Source organism: Equus asinus, unplaced genomic scaffold (genome assembly GCF_041296235.1).
Source record: "Equus asinus isolate D_3611 breed Donkey unplaced genomic scaffold, EquAss-T2T_v2 contig_33, whole genome shotgun sequence".
Lineage (NCBI taxonomy): Eukaryota > Metazoa > Chordata > Mammalia > Perissodactyla > Equidae > Equus > Equus asinus.
The window spans coordinates 4,054-13,287 of NW_027224994.1; the positions used below are offsets into that span (position 1 = coordinate 4,054).

A 9,234-nucleotide genomic window follows, 5' to 3' on the forward strand; every position below is an offset into this window, starting at 1 on the left:
GACAAGCAAGCGGGTACCAGGTTTTAGAAGATGACCTGCAGCGGCAGAGACGCCAGCAAAGGCAGAAGCCATCCCGTCTTGGGTGAGGTGCCCGAGACGCTCCTCTCTAACCCAGTCCGCCCTGTCCTTGGAGAAGCGGGCGGTGTCTGGAAAAGCCTGACCAGGTGCCTTTCCTCGGTGGGCGGGGCTGGTCGCTTTGGGACCCGTTTGGGCCTCCCGGCACCGCCGTGGAATCCGTTCCACCTGACAGGACGACTCTACCCGGCGGCTGGGGCGGCGGGGGCGGGGCGCCGAGGGAAGGGCTGGGGTGTCACCGGAGCGGGAGCCGAGCGGGTGGGAAGAGGCCGAGGCCAGAGGGAGCCGGCCGGCGGGCGTGTGCGGCGTCGGGGTCCCGGTCCCGGTCCCGGTCCCGGTCCCGGTCCCGGTCCCGGTCCCGCCGGGCTGGCCCCGATTGGCCCTGGGTTCGGGTGGGGCCGCGAGCTGGAAGGGTTGGGCTGTGGCGGGGAGGGGTTGGGCCCTGCCCATGGGCGGCGCCGGCGGGCCCGCGGTGCGGAGGGGGGCGGGAGGGGAGGGGGAGGGTGGGGGGGGGTCGGGCTGGCTGGAGGGGTGGGGGGCGTCCGCGGAGGACGGAGGCCGGAGGCCGCAGGACGGAGGAGGGGCGGCAGGAGCGCGGAGGGAGCCGCGCCCGGCCGGCGGCAAAAGGCGAGGGAGGCAAAAGCCTACAGCACCCGGTATTCCCAGGCGGTCTCCCATCCAAGTACTAACCAGGCCCGACCCTGCTTAGCTTCCGAGATCAGACGAGATCGGGCGCGTTCAGGGTGGTATGGCCGTAGACGCTGGCGCCTGCCGCCGGCGCCCCTAAGAAGCCGCGCCGCGTCGCCCGGCCCGCGGCTCGCGCGCGCCCAGGCCTCTGTGACGCGCACCCGCCGCCGGCGCCCCCTGCGCCCGCGCTCGGCCTGCCGCCTTCCTCCCGCTGCTGCCTCCCGCCGCGGCCGCCTCGGGCGCGGCCAGCGGGCCAGCCAAACCCTGCGCTGCCCCGCCCTGCTGCCCTCCCAGGGCGCGGAGGCCTGGAGCAGCCCGGGGTGCGAGGAGGCGGGGCGGGGCGGGCGGCGGTGGGAAACGAGGGGTGGTGGGGGCGGCGGTGGGGGCGGGGATGGGGGCGGGGCGCCTGGCTGGGCGCTCTCCCCTCGCGGCCCGGGAACACTCCAGGCCGCCCTGGCCGCTCGGATCCGGCGATGGGTCGCAGGAGATGCGGCTGCTGGGAGGGGGGTGGCGCGGGGCACTTGGCCCGAGGCGTCGGGGGCGTCGGGCCGCCGGGCCCGTGCTCCTCTGAGTCCCCTCCGGCCCGAGGGGCCTCCCAGCGGGAGCCCTGACCTCTGCGGCGCCGGCCGGGCCCCGACTTGCCCAAACCCAGGCGGAGCCACCGGCGCGACCAGAGGGCGTCAGCGGAAGCCCGCCGCGCTGCCCCTGAGGGAGCGGGGAGGCGGGGCGGCCACCCTTCCCCCCCCGCCAGCGCCGCCCAGGAGACCGGCACCCCGCCCCCAACCCGCCCCTCGCGGGGACCCTGGACAGCTCCTGCTGGCGCCAGCCCAGAGACCCAGAGACAGAGACAGAGACAGAGACACGGAGAAACAGAGAAACGGCGACACGGAGAGGATCCAAGACACGGACCTAGACAGACACCCACCCTGACCCAGAGAGGCTCTGCCCAAGAGCTCGCTTCCCCCCCAGGAGGGCGGTGGTGCTGGAGCTGGGCCCGGGCCAGGAGGCAGGGGCCCCGGGGCTGGCGATCACCCCTGGGGCCCTAGGCCGCGCAGACAGGCTCTCAGGAGTCCCGGGCTCCCGGCATCGCTGCCCCGCCATCGCCCAGGAACCACAGGCAGGCACCGGAGCTCGCTGGCGCGCTCTGTCTGCGCTTGCGTGTGCGTGTGCTTGTGCGGGTTGTGCGAGTGGGTGTGTAGGCGTGTGTGTGTGTGTGTGTGTGTGTGTGGCGCGCGCGCGCGCGCGCGCCTGTGTGTCTGTGTGCCTGTGTGTGTGTGTGCGTCCGGGTTTGTGTGTTCCTTTCTCTCCGCTTCTTCGCTCTGGCTCTTTTCCTCTTTCTGCCGGGCACCCCCGACCTTACTGAGTTGATAGAAGGAGCAGGCAGAAAAGTCAGGGCCCAGAGAACTTGGCACGAGAAAGCAGCTCCATCTACCAGACATGTAGAAGCCCCTCCCCGACGACCGACCGCAGCGTCCCCGTTCTGCTCAAGTGCCGCTGGGGACGTTGCCCGGGATCTCCCGCCCGCTAGGTCACCGACGAAGGCGCCTCCGTCTTCCCAAGAGCGCGCTCGCGCCCAGGACGGAGGGAGGAGCAGCACGGTGTGATGACGGGGAGGAAGAGTCGCGTCCGAAGGCCCGTCGGTGCCTGCCGACGTCCCGGCTCTCCCTGTCTCGAGACCTCTGGGCTTCAGGGTTCTGTGCCGCAAGGCTTTCCCGCCGCACCCCCCGGGACCCAGGGCGCGCTGTGTGCGCTGCCCGTCTCCAGCGTTTGGGCCCTGTGGGCCTTCTTGCGTCCCACTGGAAAGGGGACCCTGGGACGGAGAGAAGATGGGCAGGGGGCGGGCTTCGGCAAAGAGAGCGACGGCCATCCACAGACGTCCGACGAGGCCCTCCGGGGCGCCAAGCTCTCCATTTTCCACGGCACGTGTCCTCGTCAGGTTCTGCCACCTCTGGCCGGCATGCGTAGGCACACCGCTGGTCTTGCGGCCCCAGAGGCGAGGAGGCGAACGCCCCGGAGGCCGAGATTGGCACCCGCGTTCTCGGCTGCTGGGTGGCCAGCACCTAGGAGAGTGTCTGGCCGGAAGCAGCCAGGCGATCGATCCCTGGGTGCTGGATGAGCCTCGGCGGCAAGAAGTAGGCTCGTGGGGAAGGACGGCGGCCGAGGCCCGGGCCCCCACCGAGGCCGCGCTCCGTGCTGAGCGGTCTGCTCCGTATTTCCCGCTTGCGTTCTCACCAGCACTCGCCCCCGCAAGGAGGCACGAACGCCAGGACCCCCTCGCACCAGAGGAGGAAAGCGCAGCTCAGGGAGGGCACGTCACTCGCGGGAGACGGCGCCCCTTGGGTTTCAGCTCAGGACTTCGGTCTCCCGAGCCTGCGTTTCGGGGCAAGGCTCCGGTCCCGCGCTCCGGGAAACTGACAGGGACGCAGTCCCGCTTCTCCCCGCAGAAGGTGCTCCTCGGAGATCAGATCCGGGGACCCGTCAGAACCACCCCGGGCACGAGCTGGCAGGGAGCGACGCGCACCGCACCCCCCCCCTCCCCCATCCCGCAGCCCGCAGCCCGCAGCCCGAGGAAGCGAGGAGCAGGCGATAGAGGCGCTGGGTTGGCAGGAGGGGAAACGGGGCCGGCAGGAGAAGCGAACCGCGAAGAGACTCCCTCCCAGGACGACGATGGCTGAACGGGGAGAGGAGGGAGCTTTGGGTCCTCTCTCGTCCTGCTTTGACCGGGATGTCCCCATTTTTCCACAGCGAGCGAGTATGGCTCTTGGATTCGGTGGGGAAGACGTGATTTATCTGGAGGACTTTTCCCTTCGGGGGTTCAAAGTCCGTTCTCTGAGGCAAGGCTCCCTCTCTGCCTCCCTGTCCTTCCCATTCGCCTCCCCGGAAGCCAGCTCTCCTCCCGGTTTCCTGGATCCCTTGGCCACGGTCCTCTGTTGCAAACACAGGCAGGTGCAAAGAAGATGCGAAAGGCTGCCCGAGCCACGCGAACGGAAAGCTGAAGCCAGGGAGCCAGGAAGGGCTGGCTGCTGAGGGAGGACGTGTCCTGTCAGGAGGCTTTTCAACTCCCTCTGACAGATGCGGCCTGGAGGGGCGGGGCCCGGCCGGGGCCCTGGGGTGGTAGGGGTCGGGTGTGAGGGGGTGGGTGGGGAGGCGGGGGGAGGCGGGAAGAGAGGGAGGCCCCCGAGTGAGGGGACACCAAAAGCCTCAGCCATCAAGACTCCTCGTCTTTGCATCCAGCGTTCTCAAACTCAAAACGAACGCAAGCTCATCCACCAGGAGCAACGTAGCAGCGTTTCCAAGCGAGGCAGGACCGCCCGAAGGCGAAAGCAGAATGGGATCCTAGTCAGGTGGAGCTTGAAACTCAGACCCCCCCCCCCCCCCCCCCCCCCCCCCCCCCCCCCCCCCCCCCCCCCCCCCCCCCCCCCCCGGGAAGGGGGCTTCTGGAAGGAAAAGCGAGACAATCTGACAGGGACAAACTTAGGTCGGGAAAGGAGTGTTGATTGTGAATGAGCCTCTCAAGGACAAGCAAGCGGGTACCAGGTTTTAGAAGATGACCTGCAGCGGCAGAGACGCCAGCAAAGGCAGAAGCCATCCCGTCTTGGGTGAGGTGCCCGAGACGCTCCTCTCTAACCCAGTCCGCCCTGTCCTTGGAGAAGCGGGCGGTGTCTGGAAAAGCCTGACCAGGTGCCTTTCCTCGGTGGGCGGGGCTGGTCGCTTTGGGACCCGTTTGGGCCTCCCGGCACCGCCGTGGAATCCGTTCCACCTGACAGGACGACTCTACCCGGCGGCTGGGGCGGCGGGGGCGGGGCGCCGAGGGAAGGGCTGGGGTGTCACCGGAGCGGGAGCCGAGCGGGTGGGAAGAGGCCGAGGCCAGAGGGAGCCGGCCGGCGGCGTGTGCGGCGTCGGGGTCCCGGTCCCGGTCCCGGTCCCGGTCCCGCCGGGCTGGCCCCGATTGGCCCTGGGTTCGGGTGGGGCCGCGAGCTGGAAGGGTTGGGCTGTGGCGGGGAGGGGTTGGGCCCTGCCCATGGGCGGCGCCGGCGGGCCCGCGGTGCGGAGGGGGGCGGGAGGGGAGGGGGAGGGTGGGGGGGGTCGGGCTGGCTGGAGGGGTGGGGGGCGTCCGCGGAGGACGGAGGCCGGAGGCCGCAGGACGGAGGAGGGGCGGCAGGAGCGCGGAGGGAGCCGCGCCCGGCCGGCGGCAAAAGGCGAGGGAGGCAAAAGCCTACAGCACCCGGTATTCCCAGGCGGTCTCCCATCCAAGTACTAACCAGGCCCGACCCTGCTTAGCTTCCGAGATCAGACGAGATCGGGCGCGTTCAGGGTGGTATGGCCGTAGACGCTGGCGCCTGCCGCCGGCGCCCCTAAGAAGCCGCGCCGCGTCGCCCGGCCCGCGGCTCGCGCGCGCCCAGGCCTCTGTGACGCGCACCCGCCGCCGGCGCCCCCTGCGCCCGCGCTCGGCCTGCCGCCTTCCTCCCGCTGCTGCCTCCCGCCGCGGCCGCCTCGGGCGCGGCCAGCGGGCCAGCCAAACCCTGCGCTGCCCCGCCCTGCTGCCCTCCCAGGGCGCGGAGGCCTGGAGCAGCCCGGGGTGCGAGGAGGCGGGGCGGGGCGGGCGGCGGTGGGAAACGAGGGGTGGTGGGGGCGGCGGTGGGGGCGGGGATGGGGGCGGGGCGCCTGGCTGGGCGCTCTCCCCTCGCGGCCCGGGAACACTCCAGGCCGCCCTGGCCGCTCGGATCCGGCGATGGGTCGCAGGAGATGCGGCTGCTGGGAGGGGGGTGGCGCGGGGCACTTGGCCCGAGGCGTCGGGGCGTCGGGCCGCCGGGCCCGTGCTCCTCTGAGTCCCCTCCGGCCCGAGGGGCCTCCCAGCGGGAGCCCTGACCTCTGCGGCGCCGGCCGGGCCCCGACTTGCCCAAACCCAGGCGGAGCCACCGGCGCGACCAGAGGGCGTCAGCGGAAGCCCGCCGCGCTGCCCCTGAGGGAGCGGGGAGGCGGGGCGGCCACACTTCCCCCCCGCCAGCGCCGCCCAGGAGACCGGCACCCCGCCCCCAACCCGCCCCTCGCGGGGACCCTGGACAGCTCCTGCTGGCGCCAGCCCAGAGACCCAGAGACAGAGACAGAGACAGAGACACGGAGAAACAGAGAAACGGCGACACGGAGAGGATCCAAGACACGGACCTAGACAGACACCCACCCTGACCCAGAGAGGCTCTGCCCAAGAGCTCGCTTCCCCCCCAGGAGGGCGGTGGTGCTGGAGCTGGGCCCGGGCCAGGAGGCAGGGGCCCCGGGGCTGGCGATCACCCCTGGGGCCCTAGGCCGCGCAGACAGGCTCTCAGGAGTCCCGGGCTCCCGGCATCGCTGCCCCGCCATCGCCCAGGAACCACAGGCAGGCACCGGAGCTCGCTGGCGCGCTCTGTCTGCGCTTGCGTGTGCGTGTGCTTGTGCGGGTTGTGCGAGTGGGTGTGTAGGCGTGTGTGTGTGTGTGTGTGTGTGTGTGTGCGCGCGCGCGCGCGCGCCTGTGTGTCTGTGTGCCTGTGTGTGTGTGTGCGTCCGGGTTTGTGTGTTCCTTTCTCTCCGCTTCTTCGCTCTGGCTCTTTTCCTCTTTCTGCCGGGCACGCCCGACCTTACTGAGTTGATAGAAGGAGCAGGCAGAAAAGTCAGGGCCCAGAGAACTTGGCACGAGAAAGCAGCTCCATCTACCAGACATGTAGAAGCCCCTCCCCGACGACCGACCGCAGCGTCCCCGTTCTGCTCAAGTGCCGCTGGGGACGTTGCCCGGGATCTCCCGCCCGCTAGGTCACCGACGAAGGCGCCTCCGTCTTCCCAAGAGCGCGCTCGCGCCCAGGACGGAGGGAGGAGCAGCACGGTGTGATGACGGGGAGGAAGAGTCGCGTCCGAAGGCCCGTCGGTGCCTGCCGACGTCCCGGCTCTCCCTGTCTCGAGACCTCTGGGCTTCAGGGTTCTGTGCCGCAAGGCTTTCCCGCCGCACCCCCCGGGACCCAGGGCGCGCTGTGTGCGCTGCCCGTCTCCAGCGTTTGGGCCCTGTGGGCCTTCTTGCGTCCCACTGGAAAGGGGACCCTGGGACGGAGAGAAGATGGGCAGGGGGCGGGCTTCGGCAAAGAGAGCGACGGCCATCCACAGACGTCCGACGAGGCCCTCCGGGGCGCCAAGCTCTCCATTTTCCACGGCACGTGTCCTCGTCAGGTTCTGCCACCTCTGGCCGGCATGCGTAGGCACACCGCTGGTCTTGCGGCCCCAGAGGCGAGGAGGCGAACGCCCCGGAGGCCGAGATTGGCACCCGCGTTCTCGGCTGCTGGGTGGCCAGCACCTAGGAGAGTGTCTGGCCGGAAGCAGCCAGGCGATCGATCCCTGGGTGCTGGATGAGCCTCGGCGGCAAGAAGTAGGCTCGTGGGGAAGGACGGCGGCCGAGGCCCGGGCCCCCACCGAGGCCGCGCTCCGTGCTGAGCGGTCTGCTCCGTATTTCCCGCTTGCGTTCTCACCAGCACTCGCCCCCGCAAGGAGGCACGAACGCCAGGACCCCCTCGCACCAGAGGAGGAAAGCGCAGCTCAGGGAGGGCACGTCACTCGCGGGAGACGGCGCCCCTTGGGTTTCAGCTCAGGACTTCGGTCTCCCGAGCCTGCGTTTCGGGGCAAGGCTCCGGTCCCGCGCTCCGGGAAACTGACAGGGACGCAGTCCCGCTTCTCCCCGCAGAAGGTGCTCCTCGGAGATCAGATCCGGGGACCCGTCAGAACCACCCCGGGCACGAGCTGGCAGGGAGCGACGCGCACCGCACCCCCCCCCTCCCCCATCCCGCAGCCCGCAGCCCGCAGCCCGAGGAAGCGAGGAGCAGGCGATAGAGGCGCTGGGTTGGCAGGAGGGGAAACGGGGCCGGCAGGAGAAGCGAACCGCGAAGAGACTCCCTCCCAGGACGACGATGGCTGAACGGGGAGAGGAGGGAGCTTTGGGTCCTCTCTCGTCCTGCTTTGACCGGGATGTCCCCATTTTTCCACAGCGAGCGAGTATGGCTCTTGGATTCGGTGGGGAAGACGTGATTTATCTGGAGGACTTTTCCCTTCGGGGGTTCAAAGTCCGTTCTCTGAGGCAAGGCTCCCTCTCTGCCTCCCTGTCCTTCCCATTCGCCTCCCCGGAAGCCAGCTCTCCTCCCGGTTTCCTGGATCCCTTGGCCACGGTCCTCTGTTGCAAACACAGGCAGGTGCAAAGAAGATGCGAAAGGCTGCCCGAGCCACGCGAACGGAAAGCTGAAGCCAGGGAGCCAGGAAGGGCTGGCTGCTGAGGGAGGACGTGTCCTGTCAGGAGGCTTTTCAACTCCCTCTGACAGATGCGGCCTGGAGGGGCGGGGCCCGGCCGGGGCCCTGGGGTGGTAGGGGTCGGGTGTGAGGGGGTGGGTGGGGAGGCGGGGGGAGGCGGGAAGAGAGGGAGGCCCCCGAGTGAGGGGACACCAAAAGCCTCAGCCATCAAGACTCCTCGTCTTTGCATCCAGCGTTCTCAAACTCAAAACGAACGCAAGCTCATCCACCAGGAGCAACGTAGCAGCGTTTCCAAGCGAGGCAGGACCGCCCGAAGGCGAAAGCAGAATGGGATCCTAGTCAGGTGGAGCTTGAAACTCAGACCCACCCACCCCCCTACCCCCCCCCACCACCACCACCTCCCCCCCTCCCCCCCACCCCGGGAAGGGGGCTTCTGGAAGGAAAAGCGAGACAAACTGACAGGGACAAACTTAGGTCGGGAAAGGAGTGTTGATTGTGAATGAGCCTCTCAAGGACAAGCAAGCGGGTACCAGGTTTTAGAAGATGACCTGCAGCGGCAGAGACGCCAGCAAAGGCAGAAGCCATCCCGTCTTGGGTGAGGTGCCCGAGACGCTCCTCTCTAACCCAGTCCGCCCTGTCCTTGGAGAAGCGGGCGGTGTCTGGAAAAGCCTGACCAGGTGCCTTTCCTCGGTGGGCGGGGCTGGTCGCTTTGGGACCCGTTTGGGCCTCCCGGCACCGCCGTGGAATCCGTTCCACCTGACAGGACGACTCTACCCGGCGGCTGGGGCGGCGGGGGCGGGGCGCCGAGGGAAGGGCTGGGGTGTCACCGGAGCGGGAGCCGAGCGGGTGGGAAGAGGCCGAGGCCAGAGGGAGCCGGCCGGCGGCGTGTGCGGCGTCGGGGTCCCGGTCCCGGTCCCGGTCCCGGTCCCGGTCCCGCCGGGCTGGCCCCGATTGGCCCTGGGTTCGGGTGGGGCCGCGAGCTGGAAGGGTTGGGCTGTGGCGGGGAGGGGTTGGGCCCTGCCCATGGGCGGCGCCGGCGGGCCCGCGGTGCGGAGGGGGGCGGGAGGGGAGGGGGAGGGTGGGGGGGGTCGGGCTGGCTGGAGGGGTGGGGGGCGTCCGCGGAGGACGGAGGCCGGAGGCCGCAGGACGGAGGAGGGGCGGCAGGAGCGCGGAGGGAGCCGCGCCCGGCCGGCGGCAAAAGGCGAGGGAGGCAAA

General features: G+C 70.3%; 2 non-coding genes across 2 annotated transcripts; both read right to left on the bottom strand.

Annotated features, from left to right (window-relative positions):
* Positions 1-716: 716 nt before the first annotated feature.
* Positions 717-835, bottom strand: LOC139043700 (5S ribosomal RNA). Its single transcript, XR_011500768.1, has one exon. It is a non-coding gene; the product is annotated as a 5S ribosomal RNA (ribosomal RNA).
* A 4,140-nt stretch (positions 836-4,975) lies between these two features.
* On the bottom strand, positions 4,976-5,094 carry LOC139043708 (5S ribosomal RNA). The gene has a single exon (XR_011500776.1). It is a non-coding gene; the product is annotated as a 5S ribosomal RNA (ribosomal RNA).
* Between the last annotated feature and the right edge of the window lie 4,140 nt (positions 5,095-9,234).